The following is an 18,124-nucleotide window of genomic DNA, read 5'->3' on the forward strand; positions in this document are numbered from 1 at the left end:
ATAAATTGCAGTTGGACGGGATCAAACCCGCAGCCTTCCCGTGTTTGTATATATATTCTTTGAGTTAACGATGATTAAATATTTAGCATTACCCAACCTGCACTGCGGCAGCCAAGCTCTTGTCGATATACAGTGACACGGTCTCCATATGCTAGTTATCGAGTGTGACGTCGTTCGAACGCGTAAATTCAAGCGATCTGGCCTGCATATTTATTTGCCCTTCTGCAGGCCGCCCTCATATTATTGAAGGACACCACGATGCTAAGTTCGCGGTACGCTCGAGAGCGTAAGTTAAGGTAATCCTTTAGTTACACCCCAGGGAACTTTCACTTATCGAGCGATGATCTCTGTGGGTGGTTTTCCTTGAAATCCGTTGTCGTTTTGGTCGCGTACTTTCGTTCATTACGTATATTTTCTATTTTTTAAGCCTAGACTTAGCTTTATCTCCTATTTGTCGTCATATCATTGTCAATATGCATTCATTCAATTAATCTTCTATGATTGCCATATTGTTGAAGGAAACAAATCCTCTTATGACGTATATACTGTCATACGGTCACACGCAATCTGTATACGGATCCCCGAGAGCTGTCGTTGTAACACATGCACTTCATTGGCTAATCCCGAATGTTTGAAGTAATGCTTCTAACAAGACAGAAAAACACAGCATAAGCACGGAGTGAATGCGGATGAGTGGGGTGAAGCGTCCATCCGTCCGTGCGTGCGCCCACGCTTCTGTCCGTCCCTGCTTCCGCCTGCCTGCCCGCCCGCCCGCCCGCCCGCCCGCCCGCCCGCCTGCCCGTCTGTCTGTCTGTCTGTCTGCTGTCTGTCCGCTGTCTGTCTGTCTGTCTGTCTGTCTGTCTGTCTGTCTGTCTGTCTGTCTGTCTGTCTGTCTGTCTGTCACTCACACTCACGCCACCTGCTGAGTGAATCGTACAATTTGGTGGTTACAAACCGGTCACAGACATGCATGGACAGACCCATGGCTTTAGGAGCTTCGCCCCTAAAAAGTGACAAAGGCTAGTGTCTAATATGCAGCACAAAACATGGCGACAGATTTTTTTAACTATTTCGCATGAAGTTAGCTAGTAAGCAGCAATATCCAACTTCATACTTGAGTACCCGTATTCAAAGAATTCTGCATGCTACAAGTTTTCGGAATATTTCAGCCAATCACAATGTTTGACTAAGCCCCGCCACGGTGGTCTAGTGGCTAAGGTACTCGGCTGCTCCCCTGCAGGTCGCAGGATCAAATCCCGGCTGTGGCAGCTGCATTTCTGGTGGAGCCGGAAATGTTGTAGGCCTGTGTACTCAGATTTGGGTGCACGTTAAAGAACCCCGGGTAGTCGAAATTTCCGGAGCCCTCCACTACGGCGTCTCTCATAATCAAATGGTGGTTTTGGGACGTTAAACCCCACAAATCAATAAATCAATCATTGTCTCACTAATCATTACCGAAGTCGGCTGGCCGATCGGAAAACGCAATGGGAAAATGTAAGGGAGGATTTATTATGCAGGCTCCAGATTCGTTAAGCTTACGTTCGACCATTGGCGTACAGTAGAGGGTGCACAATAGTTTATAGAAGAGCGGCTAGATAGCGATGCTCGTTTGTTTCGATCGTTTGCTTGTCCTTCCAACGTATCGTGTTCATTGTTGCCGGCGTTATACAAGACGCGGGCGCGACGCGGTTCCTCCGGAGAGACCGCATTGAGCCACGGACTCGTTTCTGTGTCGACTGCTTACTTAACTAGTCACCGAAGTTGTCGGCCGGTCTGTCACAGTTCTTGGAGAACCGCCCAATGCGGGTCAACGAGAGGTAGGCCTCGCCCGCTATGGGAACGCGCCATGCATCATTGCCGCTTGTCGGAAAGGGAAAGGACACACAAAGGATAATAACAACAAGAGTCCCCGATACATTGAGTGCAGTCGCTGGTTGGGAATGCGTCATGCGATGTGCGTATCCTTTCGTGTTCGCTCGTTCATACTAGAATGAATGATGTAGGTGTGGCTGCGGGGTTCGGCTGACGACGGTGTTTAGCGGAGCCCTCCCTGTGAACGGTATACATCGTCAGGAAGAATGCACGGTCCGTGCAGTGCGTTTAAGCGGCCGAGACTTGACCTGTAATGCACTGCATACTTCACACTTCAAAGGGCCATTCTTGTACCCGGTCCTACCATCATTCAAACCTTGAGCATATATAAGGCGCAGCTCTTTCACATGTCAATTTATCTTGATCTCTATCTCGAACGTTGTGGGTTCGTAGAAGCTCTTGAGTCAACTTCGTTCTTTCTGAAAGAAAATTTTAATCATTCGGCCAATCTTTAATGGCATACTCAAATTGTCATTATTGATAAAACGCATAATATTTCTAAAATTGTAAACCCCTGACATGTGAGGCTCGTTACGTTGGCCTGGAGAGAGAGCAGCGTAGAATTGTAAACTGTGCATACTCTATGATACAGGGAGTACGCTATTGACCACTGCGTCTCTTGCTTTACTTGAAAACTCACCCTAAGAAAACTGATATTTCGTTAGAAGGGCTTCCGCAGACCCCCATTGTCAAAGTATATAACACTGTGGTAATTGGAACAAATATTCAGGCAGTAAAGGCATGGAGGTGCGAGGGTCGCACTCTATATGTAACCGAAATGAGCCAGGGCCATGCCCAAGTCATTCGCATTAAGTGGCACACTTTGTGCAGCTAGCAAAAAATATTGGCAGATTCCACGTACAACGGGAATATGATATGCGAAGCACAAATGAGAAGTGTTGATATGTCACTTTAAAATTAGCACAACGTTACGAGGTGGAAGTAAATGATGCCGTACATGACTTCCGTGTCATGATTGTAATGTTTAGATGTGTCGTTTACATTTCCCATCTATTACGTCACCTCATACCAAATTTAGTATATGTGGAGCTAGGGAAACAGTCGCGAGCACGCTATGAGCATGGTATGTTGTCATCTTCGTACATGACACGCATGTCAGGATTATCATGTTTGCACCAGTCATATAATTTGTCATCTATTGACGTCACGTAACACCCAATTTGGTATATGTGGATCTAGCAAAACGGCCGCGAGCACATCATGAAGCGCCCATTATACTTCAATTTAGCGTTGACGTGTGCGCATGCTGGGTACAGTGACACTACCTTAGCAAAACGCGAGCACTCTATAGTCTGACGCCAGGCGCTACCCTGCAGCGTTCGTCGGCGCAGCCCGACGGCAGCCAGCGCGAAATGCGACATGGTGCATATCGCGCCGATGCGTTAACCAGACAACGCTGCGTCTCCTTCTTTTCGTGACGGAGGCACGCCGGACGCGCTGAGACGCCCATGTGTCAAAGCATGGGCGTTTCCGCATGCGTCAAAGCATGCGTCAAAGCATGCGGCGTGCGTTTCAGCATGCGTCAAAGCATGGGCGTCAAAGCGCCAAGTCGAAATGTATTGGTGCCTTCACTGTGAAATGTAGTCATGTTCTCACATGACGCGCTTCTCATGATTATCATGTTTGCACCAGTCACATACCTTCATCATCTGTTCACGTACTGTAATACCAAATTTGGTACATGTGACGCTAGCGAAACGGCTGCAAGCGCATCGTGAGGGTGGCATGTAGTCATGTTAAGACACGCATGTCATGATTTTCATGTTAGGGTCTGTCGCTTGTGTTCGCCATGCAGTCATGCCATGCCATACCAGTTCTGCAACATGCCATGTGAACGAAACCACCGCAAGAGTTGCAGGGCCATGAAATGTAAATCATGGCATTCATGACATACATGTCACAATTTTCAGGTTACGACGAGTTAAATATGTTCTTCATACAGTAATGTTACGTCATACCAAGTTTGGTATCGATACCATGATCGAAACGGCCAGGAGAGCTAAAAGTCGTAGGTGGCTAGATAGATAGATACGCTCAATGTCGCCGAAGTTCGCTAAGAAATGCTTCGCATTTAAAATTTCATTCCGTCGGCTAAAATACTGACAAATTGACGAAGCTTTTCTGCTTCAATGAAGATAGTTGCTGCGATAGTTTGTTCATGGGAAATTTTGGGAGGGAGGGGCACCAAAAATCAAGGACAAGAAAGAAGACAACAAAAGCACTCGCACAGCGTTTTCTTTTTTTTTTCAGAAACCACCTTGGTTAACAATGTCGCAATATGCCGAAACCAAGACTTATTGACGGCGCCAAATTATCTGCCAAGAGCGCTGCTAGTCCTCCTCATTCTTCCTCTTAAACCAAGCGTTCGAGCAAGACACACAACGGCGTCGATTTAGTCTCAAATTCATATTCAATTCAAAATGTTATTTCAGCATCAAAGGAGACATTTCAACAGTCACAGCATTAACGCTGTCGCGCGAAATCAAAAAGCCATTAAGGCTTGACAGAGGCTTTCGGACCATTAGGCGACATCGCAACACCAAGGCTCATTACACAATTTTTTTAAAAAAAACGTTACGTACGAAAAAAAAACAGTAGGAATGCTTTATTGCAGTAACCATTTTATGGTAGTGGCAGTCAGTAGCACATCATTTTCTGACCATAATTAGTACGTGTGTAAGGGATATTTAACTCTTTAGTGGCTCGAGTAATTCCTGAACCGTTTATCCCACGGCCTAACCAGTTGATGTTTCTTTTTCGGGCTCGAGTCAAAGGTGTACGACGGGACGGCTTTCAGCTCTCTCATAGTAGAGTACTAAGTACTCTAAATCATTGATTACTTTCTCTAAACACACTATGTTTTTTTTTTCAACGATTGCTCCGACTGTTGCGTCCGCTCTCATAAAATATTTAGCGTAGGAACTGTTTTTCTGTGTTTTAGGCAGTTTGTTTTGGATTGAAAATACGACTTTTGTTTGGTGTCCTGCGTAACCTCAAGGAAATTTTTCTAGTGACTTTGAATAAGTTATAGGTAACATGCATTGTAACACCCAGTCTACTTTCTACTGTTATCGTCGAAATGTAACAAGTTCTTATTGTGTTGTAAATTTTTGTTGATTTTGAATTCTGAGTTCACTATTCTCTCATGAGAGTCATGGTTAAATTATGAGTGATTGTCTGAATGAGTGAACTTTGAAATTATTAGAAATGAGGGAAACGCAGCATACCATCAACTAAACGAGAAGACAACCACAATTTATAAAATGCAACGTTATTCATGTAAAAACGTTTTAAAACACGATGCAGCTTCATTCTAACACAGGCATTTGGTGAACATCCTGGCAGCCAAGGTAGGAAGGAGCAGGAGGGAAATGAAAGGCAGGGATGTTAAGCAGTCTAGAAGGAGTGGTATGCTGCCTTACACTTTGTTTGGCAGCGATGGTATGTGACATAATTAACTGCGGCAACGAGAAAAATGAAGACGCCGATAGCATTAATTAAAATTAACGACCGTACTTGGCTACTGTGGGCGTAGCCCCTTATCGAAGGCTCCACTGGATAATTTGGATCACTGGGCTTGCTCGAGTGAGTACCGAGATTTAGGTACAGCAGAGCGGTATTGAAGTAATTCGGGTACGGTAATCAACGAATGAAATACGAGCACGTTGGGGTTAACTGTCAAACGCGTTCTTCTGGTCATGTTTCTCCCAGTGTGCGTAATATCAGTATGATTTCGGCTTGCGCGCTCAATTTCAGTCCTAAAGCACTACTGACTACTACACACATAGTGGGTGGTCAGACGTAGTTTTGTCCAGTGAACACTCACAAAACGTATTCTAGTATCTCAGTTCTTGTTTGCGTTTGATTTTCACAGGCGTTGACATGGGTTACGAATTGGTAACGAGGTTTGCTTTCTCTGTGCAATTTCGCGCAGCCCGGACATATATATATATATATATATATATATATATATATATATATATATATATATATATATATATATATATATATATATATATATATATATATATATATATATATATATATATATCAATTACTTTTTCGGCAAAATGATCTTTTGTGAATAGAAGCATAAAAGTAAGAGCGACACCCATGTCGCCCATGTATTTCGTAGCACACTTTGCTAATGAGTATCTCAAAACTGGAATCATCCAGAATAATTTTCAAAATGTCTTCGAATTACTAACTGCAGCCTGAAATTCATCAAGTTTAACACGTGCAACGGAGTATTTGCCTAAAATATTTTTTTTTTCAAATTTGAGTTGATTTATTATTTCTCAGTGTCGTCTAAGCATTTATGCGAGCCCGCCACACGTGACAGTTTACTTTTATTGGACCTTGCATTCTTTTCTTCGAATCATCTTAACATTTTTATTTTTCCTTTGCTGTCTTCGAATAAAACCACCCCGTATACAGGCATAACAGATTCTTTAAAATTGGTCCGCGTGGCCAGTTTCAACCCATGGCAATACCTGTCGCCGTTAAAGCGCGGAACAGAGAATTCAGATACGCACAAATCTTCCAAAGTTAGTTACACGACTGCAAGTTCGAAAGTCGTAGATAGCGCAGCGCCATCTCTGGACGTCGAGAAAAACAGCCGCCTCTAAAGTACAACCTCCGAGACCACAAACGTGTCAGTCTTGAAGGCCATGTTTTACTCGCGGATCGTCCACGCTTTCCCGCCTTTTTTCCTCGATGCACGACTCTCCCAAGTGTTCACACAATCACTTCGTCGCGGAGCCGGGAGATGTCGCTCTGCACTCGCTCCTTGCTGACACTCCATTCTCTTAAATGTTTTCAAGGAAAACACAGATGTTCGTTCCCCTAGCACCAAAAGTACCACTCCGATTTCACGGTAGACTACACCACCATCGCATAAAAAAATTCGGCTTGCGCACTAGTCTATGCAATCCTAATCGTGCCGCCGTTCGGGAGGATTCAGCGTCTGCGATGCTATGCAGGTTGGTGGTTGAGATTACCAACATACCAAGGAAGAATTAAGTGACTCCGCAAGCGACATTCTCGGCTACACTTACGTAGCAGTGTTGAATACTGCTTAAATTAATTATATGACAGAAAAAAACTTCCAAACATTGTTTAAAATGCTGTCCAATTTTCTTTGTTTAACGCTTTCAATGAAACGTTAGTTTGTATACGTGACTACCCCCTCAACATTTTAGGGAAGAGTCAAAAAGCAGCGCTATCGAGGTGTTGCACAAAACAACCTCATAAATTGCAACTACTTCAAATGCAAGAGCCCTCCGAATGGTCATACTGGCGAAATTTATGCGTAGCTTATGAAAGCAGCGCGATATACAAACAACAATGAATTTTTAAATTTTCAGATATTAAATTACTTCCTCCCACACATCGAAGTCGCGAGTTGATAAATTTTGGTCTTTATAGGGATAATATCAAGACAAAACTTTAACTGTTTCATTTAGTCACTTTATCTTATTATTTCTGACCGAACACAATATGAAGGAATAGTTGGTTTATGAGTCTTATCACTAAGACTTGCGGCAAAGCTACGTAACGAGACACGATTTCAAAACAAGGGCAGGATTTATATTCAAGCAATGAATACGTTTGGTTGCTAAAGCACGTGCTAGTACGATTCACTGAACACCTGCTGGTGCTACGTACGTCTCATCAAGTCAACTTGAGGAAACGCTGGCACCAGGGACTATTAACAGGTTTCTCAGTACTACATGGACAGTGATTAGACGTCCGTTCTCATCTGCTTCAACTTAACTCTTTTGTAACCATGCCCATGGAACGAGGGTTACTGGGTCTCGCACGTGAGAATATGAAAACTTGTGCGTTCCTATCAACTAGTGGCTCCGTATGTCACTTACTCTTAGCCATAATGCCTAATTTCGATCGTAGTTAGTTTTTTCTTCCCGAGTGGTGGCTATTTTAAACAGTGACTTGGTTCGCTTGGTTTTTTCACGAAGAAGACCTACGACCCTGTAGCGAGAACCTATCGGACATGTCCTTCGAACAATACCATTGCGTTGGAAAGTTATTTTCCTGTTGTTTCTGGCTAAATGGGCTCTGTGGACGATGTCAAGTCGAATAAACATATGTCGATAAAAGAAGAAAAAAAAACATGAAACAAGTACTCATCGGAATCCGGTGTTTTGCAGTATGTTTCGATTTCTAGAACTTCGATTTATGCATGCCAATTGAAATGACCTTGAGGATGTTAGCACCATTATAAATATATTATGTCTACTGTTTCAACAACATATGTTGAGAATTTGGCGATACCAGCTTCAGCTAGCAGAAAGTGACGTCCATCCCAAGAAGGGTACCTGGCATTGACTTCTGAGTAGGGTTGTGCGGTGACTTCATACCTGCAAGAAGGGAAATATAGTCATTCTGAGAATCTCCTTCAGAGTGGAAATTATAAGCGGGATTTGTGTTCACAAGAAAGAGCATGCAGATTGCTAATGCTGCGGAAGCAGTCTTATGTCTAGAAATATGGTTCTGGGTAAATGGTCACAGTTACAGAGATAGTGAATTTCATGGTCACAGTTACAGAGATAGTGAATTTCATGTGCCTGCTTATCTATTTGGGCATTGCAGAGCATTCCCAAAACAATAAGGTAGATTCCGGACAAGTCCTATTGATTGACGAAGCGGATAAGATACAAAAAAAATGTTCTGGGGACAACAACTTGACTACCTCAGCAGTTATTATAATCATAGACTCCAGATAAAACAAGATATCTGATTTAACTTCGACGCTTGTTCATTGTGTTCTGTTCTGGTTTTACGCAGTTTTAGTTTCATCTTGTGATGCAATACATTTTGGATTTGGTGCGTTGATATATGCTCCTCACGCGAAACGTAATAGCATTTTATGGCATGCAACTTCCCAACAGTCCCTACACGTGTGTTAAGCTTCTGGCAAAGCAGTCCTGTGAGCAACCGCAAAGTGAATTGACACTTTGAAACAAAAAAAAAAGCGGTCATCGAACTCATTTATGGCATTAGGCTACAGGAAAGGTTACAGTGATTTCCTCAGAATTACTCTCCCTTTCAGACCCTCGATAAATATGTGACAGCGTTGTCGGTGCTGTGTCGGTGACGTTGGTTGTGAACGAGAAATCGAAATAAACCGAAAAAAAAAACACGCAAAAAAGAGTGCTGGTGGACAAGCCACCTGGAAATTCTCGCGCCAAACACCATGACGTCGTAGACATTGAAGCTGTCCAATGTGTCCTACGCAGCCTTCAATCGATCAAACATGAAGTACGTCGTCATCAGTGGGTGCCATAGACCTAGCAACAAAGTTTCGGAAAATTTCATCGAGCGAATGTCACGAAGATATGAAAAATACCTTTTCAATTTTTTGACGTTATGCTCAAAGATTTCAGCGAGAAGTCTAAAAATTAAACTTCAATTTTGATTTACTCCGCTGATGATGAACTTATAATAGTGAAACTGACGACATTATAAATATCAGACTGCAGTTCATTAATCTCAACCAAGTCATCATTTTTCTTTAGTACCCTTTTAAAAGACGTAATATTGTGTGACAGAAGCGGGGAATCAGCTCAGGCGTCGCAACGTCTGAATCGCGTAACGGTCGGGTGGTTTGAAGTTGACAACTCAGTATAAAAGGCTTACTTATAATTCAGCCTCATTTTTATCAGCCATAGCGTAAATGAAGTGTCCAGTTATGCAGGGGCTCGTTTTAGCTAACGTAAGCGTGGTAGGCGCTTCGCAAATGTTGATTCGGTGAGAGCCATAGGAGATCTTTACTATCAAATGTCGCGCGTACAGATGTTGTTTACCTCAGAGCATGGTTGAGTTGTCCAGCGATAAGCGACTCATGGGAAGCGAATGCGAAGGCCATGCGAACGGCTGAGCCTGATAACACTATCTCGTTTCACTCTTAAAGTCAAAGCTCCAGTGGTCTCCCAGTCTTTTGCAAGCAAAATATTCACCAAGCTAAACAGCGCCGATTCAACGGCTGCGTATAAGCTTCTCCAACGACACTGACTCAACTTGTCCTTTTCCACACTTCACATCGAACTAAGGTGCTCGCTTAAGCCTCTGTCCCGTAAAATCGTCTCAATCCTTTCAGTAGTGACAGAGGGCTGAGTCAAGGTTCTCTTCTAATCACCATACACGTGGTATGCATGCCGAGCTCTGGTTTATACTGTGAGTGTTCTTTTTTTTTTCCTCCTTAGCAATACCAGCTTTGCGATCGCTTGATAATTATTTTTCCCGCCCTGTGGCAGCTTGCCAATGTTCCGATATGCGATACACATCCCGTCCACTGAGGCCCGTGACCCGATCAACCGCAGCAGATGATCGAGTGTTGAATAGAACCCACGTGAGACACTTTCTGAATGCTAACATCGACGAAGACACGTAAATAAGTTCGTAAGCTAGGACTTTGTGAATATTATAGGCGTTCGCGCTCGTGGACCACAGCACTGCCAAGCTCCCCTCTCCTCCCCTTCTTCTCCTAACAAATGTAGCTTCAGGCTGAACGCCCCGGCGTGGTGCCGAAGACGTCTAAGGACCATGTTTATATTTTCCTTATGGGTCCACGCGTGTGTATACAAATAGTGACGTTCAGTACTACTGTTCTTAGTATTTTGGGGGTAAGCCCGTACACACGTCATTGGATGAGGGATCAAGAAAATAAAAATGTAACGCACGCATAATCACCTAAATAAGTACATATTCAAGGTACCGACCATATTCAAAGCCATCTTTAAAGCAAACAGCCAAGAGAAGGACATAGGTCAGAGCACTGCAAGACTGGTCTTTTCGCCAGGTGCTGACGCCTTTCATTGCGGGTGGTTAATCGAGAGCGTAGCTGATCTCCAGAGAAGCAGCGCTTTTCGCAAGCCCCCGACATGCGGTCATGTGCGTTGTGGTTTTTATTGGCCGTTCACTTCGACGTTATCGTCAATTACGGAGACAGGGTCGGCTGCCAGTCCGACGCCCTATCCGCGGTTGCAACTACGACCATGGTATCGACATCGCGAATTAATAATTCGACCACGGTGGCGGCGATGACTGATGCCGTCCCTGGAACCACGACACCTCCAGGCATGCCTACGAAGAAGGCCCGATTTCTGGACACCGCGAAGGCTTTCATTGCCGAGAAAATGGCCAGCGCTGGAAGCGGATTTGCTCGGAAGCTACTTCGGGCCGACATATCGAGCGAATGCAGCATCGGCATCTTGAACTTTATGAGAGCGATGAAGAACCTAGAACCTTGGGCCTGGAGATGTGAGTATGCTGTCAAAGCGGATTTAATGAGTGGGGGGGAAGGGAATCTTGATTTGGTAACTGGTAGGCGCTAAGTGTTTTTCTCAATCGCGACAATAAGTCTCGTTTATCTACCACGCCAATTCACATTTATTGCAATATATCTGTGTGCGATGAACACTTGTTCGCTGCTGCAATTGCCCAATCTATCGTAAAAAAAATCATCAGTCATCCATGTTTTACTCTATCATTATTTTGCCCTTTCCTTCACCCCTTGTTGATTCGAGCTTTTTTGGTCTAGCATCATGGTTTTGGGGGCGCAGCTCTTTAGGGGGTATGCCTTGTCCGGTGTTATACCGGTGTTCACACTCGTATCGCACCTATTACACAGCTGTGAAAAAAATGACCTGCGCCGTCTGTCCATCTGTCCGTCCGTTCGTGCATCCGTCTTTTATACTAGTTAGTGACATCAGCGTAAAGATTGTGGTCCTGAAGACCTTGCTTCGCCCTCTCACCATTGTTCACTTCATGAAGATGCGTGGGTATTTTTTATATACAGCTGAAACAATACCACAGTAGTTATATATACTTTGAAACTTGTAAATGTTCTAAAGTAAGGCGAAAGGAGAATCCACTTTGAATGTAAACTGCAAATGGTGGTGGCCGATAAAAATTACCCCTAAATGAATTCAACAGACAAGCACTTTGCGTGCGGATAGACTCTCTCTGATGCAGGAATGCGTGCTCCCAATGCTGCACTGCTTGAAGAGCCCTACGTGTTACTGCTGCTGTCAGATTGGCGTGGATTGTCGCCCAAGCCCGACTATCATTAAGCCTACGTAACTATAACATATTTTGTTTTGCTCAGGTTACTTTGTCTCTACCTCGGCGTAAGCTGCGCTATTTTACACAACCTCCTTTCTTCACCTCTACGAGTCCTAAAATATTTAACCAGGAGACAAAAAGCAGCGAGTGCCGTCGCTATCAGTTTTATCATCTTGTTTATGCATAATTTGTCTCGAAGCAGAGGGGGAAAAGAGAAATCTTGACACAAAACCAACGACATTAAGCAAACATTACGAGCCACAAGTTGCAATAATACTATATGTGTACCAGTGTTCATGTTGGGTTACGCATTTCGTTTAACTCATCTGGAGGCTGATGCACTTACGCCAAAAAAGTTAACAGCAAAAGCTAGCAAGAAAAAACTACCAAGAACTAACAAAGAAGGCTTTAGCGCACCGCTAGAAAACAAAGCAATAGTAACACAGTAAAGTTTTGTTTATTGTTACTCGAAGGGGACTATGAAAATGTTCGAGTTAAGCGGGGTCTGAAGCAGCGAACAGAATTAATTGATCAGCCAGTGATACGCTAGGAACAAGCGCCGACATATATCCATGCGAATAATGAGCCTTGACTGTCAAATGCATAACGGTCTTTACGCTCTAAAACGCGTTTAATTACAAGACAGAGTGCAATAAAAAATTAAATAAAATTAATCAGTAAATTGCATTCGCTTACGTAAATTACGTGACGACTCCATGAGCATTGTTCGCAGCTCACCCAAGTGTTTCATAACAACGTCGAAATAGTAATCTGCTGAGAAATGTTTCTGCTTCGTTGCCTTGCGTTTTGAGAAATTTGGTTTTATTTGCAACACCTAGTGATCACTTCGGGTCCAATTTTCCGAGGAGCGATGAAATCCAATGGCGCCCAGTTCGAATTAACCATTGGGGATACTGACGTGTTTAAACTATTGGGAGTTTTCCTCCATAGAAATACACAGAAGTGTGCTGGGATGAGGTCATGTGTTTGAATTAACTCAACTGGAACTAACGTGGATTTACTGTAGTTAATGAGGCATTAGATTTTTGTAAACATAAATGAAAACCTTACAACGGGCATTTTGAGATATTGACGCATCCATCATTCCGTCTGAGCTAGAGGCCGCGCAGTGTCACCGGAGCAGTCCCTTTCAAATCTGAAAGCATTTTAGCGTTTTTCTGAATGTCCACGTCCACTGGGCATGTAAATCGGGAAACTATATTCCTTTTCTCTCCTCTGTGCAGTGATCGATTCGTCGGCCAAGATTCCGATCGGCGTGTTCCAAGGAACCTTTGTCGAACTTGGGGCGTTCGACGAATGCGTCGATACGCTGGTTCGCAATGACGACGGAACGGAGCGAGTCAGTGCCCAGTACTGCAACGTGCACGTGAAATCGGGACGCGACCTGTCCCTGATCGACGACTTAGTGCCGGCATTCACCATACCCGACAAGAGGGTAAGACGCACGCTCTTCGCAAGAGTTTAACCACGGACGAACATCTCCCGAGAGAATTACTATTCATGTCACTTATACTTATGTCCACTACCAAATGTGACGTTTCGAACGTGAAGTATGTTTTTGGCGATAGCAATTATACGGACAGCTCTGGCGGGTTTTCGAAGTTGTCGTCACCGTTAAGTTTGTATGAGGTCCAAATCATAAATTGGCCCCGGATCTGCACGGCACATTGCAAATGCCATCGAAAGACGACAGTCTTGCGTCTGGAAAGAGTGAACAAAACATCTGTTTGATGTTCTGCGCACGAAAATCGGTGAATCGTATTCTGGAGGCACTGCGTTAGAGTGCATTGAGCGTGCAGCGGAGGCGAACGAGCGCATCGAGGCACGTTAGCCCCGAGCGCCATCTGGTAGTTATTTCCAAAACGAAGGAAGGCCTGCGCGCCTGCGTAGAAAGATGCGTGCCATTCTCGGAGGCGATAAGGTGTAGAACGCAAAGCGACTGGCAGGTGCCACCACCATGTCGTTTTTGCAAAGCGTTGGTAACAAACACTTGCCTTTTTGAGCACCACGTCGCACTATCAGCGCAGCGTGTTTAACGCTACGGTCCTTATAATTATTTGTGTGTGCCTTTTCTAATATAAAGGCAGACATAAAAAAACATCGACGTGTTGTTATGGTAACTCAGATATGCGCTATGATTCTTTTTTTTTAATTGACATTCGCACAAGTATAAACGCAGGACCTTGAGCAATATTGGTGGGCGCTGCGGATGGGGTCGGCCGTTTGAGGTATCGTTAAGGGCGGACAAACAGACAAATGTACAGATAGACGTACAGACAAACAGACAGACAGACAGGCAGGCAGACCAAAATTTTTCCGTCGAAGGTCCCCAAGAAAGACTATCGTCTTTAATAATATTGCCGCGTGCATCGTATGCTCTACGCGAGTAAAGCACTCCAGCCCTGCGGACGAACGCGGTTGAAGCATAGGTGTAACTAGCCGGTCATCTCCGTCGCACAAGGGGTGCATGCGCTAAAATCGCTGACGGGCAAGGGCTGTCATCGATGGTTCCTCTAACAGGGGAAACGACCCGCGTTTCTTTCACTGGCTATTTTGATTGAAGTAACATTGCTTGAATGTTTACAATGGTTTCTGTGTTTTTTTTTTCTTTGTGGTTTATGTTTCACAAAGCACGTGTTTCAACGACATCTAGGACTTAGTAGGATATGAGTTATACTGATAATTTTAGAAGAGATAATGTATGTTATGGAAGTAAACCACTTCATTGGGCTAGTTGATAAATGTTGAAAAAGCATGGCTGATTGCTGCATCACAAGGGTCAGTATAACACGAAAGGGAAATGTATCTTCACAGATGTAGATCCCACTATATAGCAACGTATGGGAGCTCGCACAATGTCTATAAATAGATTTGCAGCTATAGCACCGTCTGACTTGAATGCACTCACGTAGGCGTCTTAGTCGCATATCTTATTAAGGCGACTAACTCACATGATCATGATTTAACCGTCGTGTTAGCAGCATACAGCGTATTGTGCATTCCGCTCAAAGATGGCTTTAGCAAACACACAATATAACACTGGCCCTCGATTGGCGCTTGTTCAAAGCGACGCTACTTGAGGAGAGAAATGACATGGCATGCACTCTCTATAATTAGAGTAAACTATGTCTGTGCTAATGAATACACTAGCACACTGCCCTTCAGAAACACGGAAAGCAGAGAGACTGAATCCTCCACGACGACAACTCTCATAATCTTACGGTGGTTTTCAGACATAAACCTGAACGATTCTTATCATTTATTGCGTTCGCCCAAAATTATTCCAAGGCGAAAGCTGACTCTCTTTTTCTACTCACTCTATTGTATTGAAACCCCCGTGCTTCAAAGCTTTTTGTACTGGGTGGAATTTCGCGCTGAAACTGGGGCGCAATTATCCTGCTAACCCCCACCACCTGAAAAATTTTGAAAATAGCCTACAGGCTACAAGTGGGGTTGTTACCCTCTGGTTAGCAATTATGCGCGCGATTGGTGCACGCATGGAGGGGTGCCACTTTACTTACCACACAAGGGGTGCACCAAGTCTCGTTTCTTCATACCTTTTACGTGCAGGGTAATGTAAAAGCGTATTCTAGACCATATTCAAGGCTTGGCTTTTCCTGATGCTGCTTTTCGAGAATGGTCGGTTTTGCACTTTTCATCAACGGAAAGCTTGAGATCAACAACGGGAAGCTCTGAGCAGCACGTCATTGCCCCAGTTTCAATCCTGCAGTCCATCTAAGTGGAATGCTGTGTATGGTACTTATACTGCTGACCCTAAAGTCTTGGGTTCGAAGGTCATGGGTTTGATGTCGGCCACGGCGGTTCTATTTCGATGAAGACAAAATGGTATAGAGGCCCTTGTATTGTGTGATGTCTGTGCACGTTAATAAACACCAGATAGTCAACATTTTTCGAGTCCTCCACCTCTCTCATATTTATGTCGTGATTTCAGGACGTAAACCTGAGATATTTTGTTATTGCTATGCATTACATGCATTAAAACGTAATTTCTTTCGGACTCGTCGCAAACTAAAATACTGGGATGCTGGTGCTCCAATGAAGACAGACCACGTTCATGAGTATAGGGTGCTGACTCCAACGCTTTCATTCCATTTCAAGGATCTTGGTAAACAGAAATAGCACACTTTATTCATGACATTCATTTCATTCAACTCAGGTCGCAAATTTCAAGGGTTACGTGACCGACGAACGACTGCCTGGTTTTCGTCTCGGCATATGCTTCATCAGCGACTGTACGGAGCGTGACCTTCAAGAAATTGTGGACACCTGTGAGTAATGGTATCACTTTTCAATTTACTTGTTGTGAAAAAAAAACGTGGTTGATTCCTCTTTCTATTAATCGATATAATGCGAAAGTGAAACGTGCCTTCACATAGGTACTTTAGTGTTTTTTGTGCATTGTTTCGCCACAAGGGAGAAGGAATGAATTGCACAACAAATTGCGAATTCACGCAAAGACCTGTAAGCAACTCGGAATTTGCAGCGTGCACGTCAAACAGAAAGCACGCACGAAATAACCAAACACGGGACGAGCGCGGAATAACGACTATATGACTGCTCGACACTTAAGGCGTGCTGTCCAAACAGAAAGAAAGACGCACGAAACGAACGCGCAAGTACACACTAGACAAGAGCGAACAATTGTCGCAATGCTCACTTCTTCGTGGGTCAGCAACGTACTACTTTCATAAACGCGGCCGTGGCAGAAAGCGAAGTGACTGAGTGCTCCTGAATCACGAGTTTGATGTGCGCGCGCACCGCAGAGACAACGTTTCGAGGAGGCGGCGCTCATCGAAGCGTGAGAAGCAACGACCTTTAGAGCGCATTCAACGCGACCACGTCTTCCCATCTCACGGCTGATTACAAAAATGGAGTTTTAGTGCTGCGTACGCATTCTCTTGGGGCGTTGCGGGCTTGGGAGCGCGCGGCGTTGCGTGCCCAACCCATACCCAATTGGAATGCCTTTTAGTTGCTGCTGGCACGCACGCAAACGCAAGCCGCACCCGCACGAAGTTCACACGCACTCGCAGCGTCATAGCGTCTTGTCGCGCAAGTATTATTTAAGTATTTTTTATTTTAAATGTTAAATTAAACATACACAGTGATCAGGGCATTTTTGTTGTGTACAGTAATCCGGTATGCGCAAAAAAGTGAAAAATACAAGGTTACTGTAACGGCAGTGTCGACATCTTGTGACACTTCAAGCAACCACAGACATGAACATGTTAGCTTACGCGTAATGTTTTTGAGGTGAAAAGAAATAAAAAGGTTACTCATTACACAAAGTTATGGTTGTCTGTTTCACTATGGCCGCGCTAGATGACGCCACCTATTCAGCTGGTCGGGGGCTGTCATATGCATTTTAGTTTCTATGTTCCAGGCCATTCTAGCTTTGGAAATCAGGCTGAAACCGTGTAATCGCTATAAAGGCTCGCACTTTGGCTTATTTTAACTCGACGGCTAGAGTATCCGCAGTGCGGTTACCGTGAGTTCTTGCGAAGGTGGACCTTACAAGGCGGCCGATCCATGCTGTCCGAGATTTCGCGCCTTTGTGCCATGCTATTTGTATAGTGGCTAGTCACTATAATATTTGCGCTTAAAACTTAAAATTCAACGTGGTAGCTCTGGCCAGCCTCGATTTTGCTCGCCGTGAAGGTAACATGATGCGCCAGCATGTGCGCCGGGGCCGCTTATTTCCGCTAGGAGGCCAGTGGTGGCAGCGTTGTTTATGGCCGCGCGGACGCATGGCCCCATCACCCCAGCGACCTTGCGACGCATCTGTTTGGGGCTTTGCGCATGCGCAATACCACCGCCCCAACGTCCTGGGTACGCAAGCCGCTTGGGTACTCAGCACTAAAACTCCCTAAAAACGCGCTGAAGTTAGGGAGCACTGTGGACAGCTGAACGGTGTATATAAATGGCTTGGTGCTAACCCACGCTCCGTGACCTAGTGGTACGCGCCCTCGTTCAGCGCCCCGCGGCACGACCTTTCCTTTTCGTTTTTAGATGCGAAGCTAGGAAAGTAATTTTTCAAAGTTGATTTTTTTAATGGGCAGTTCCTGATGTGACCTTAAGCGTTGTCCAGCATATCGATTTCACTCCG

The 18,124-nt window shown here is 44.4% G+C and overlaps 1 protein-coding gene across 1 annotated transcript in view; it reads left to right on the plus strand.

Annotated features, from left to right (window-relative positions):
- LOC119173443 (nose resistant to fluoxetine protein 6-like) overlaps positions 1-18,124 on the plus strand; it is a 100,871-nt gene that overhangs the window by 45,026 nt on the left and 37,721 nt on the right. Inside the window, exons 2-3 of the mRNA XM_075895530.1 lie at positions 13,224-13,435; positions 16,178-16,289. The gene's annotated coding sequence lies outside the window, so the exon portion shown is untranslated. The remainder of the gene's footprint in view (positions 1-13,223; positions 13,436-16,177; positions 16,290-18,124) is intronic.

Source organism: Rhipicephalus microplus, chromosome 5, assembly GCF_043290135.1.
Source record: "Rhipicephalus microplus isolate Deutch F79 chromosome 5, USDA_Rmic, whole genome shotgun sequence".
Taxonomy (NCBI): Eukaryota; Metazoa; Arthropoda; class Arachnida; order Ixodida; family Ixodidae; genus Rhipicephalus; species Rhipicephalus microplus.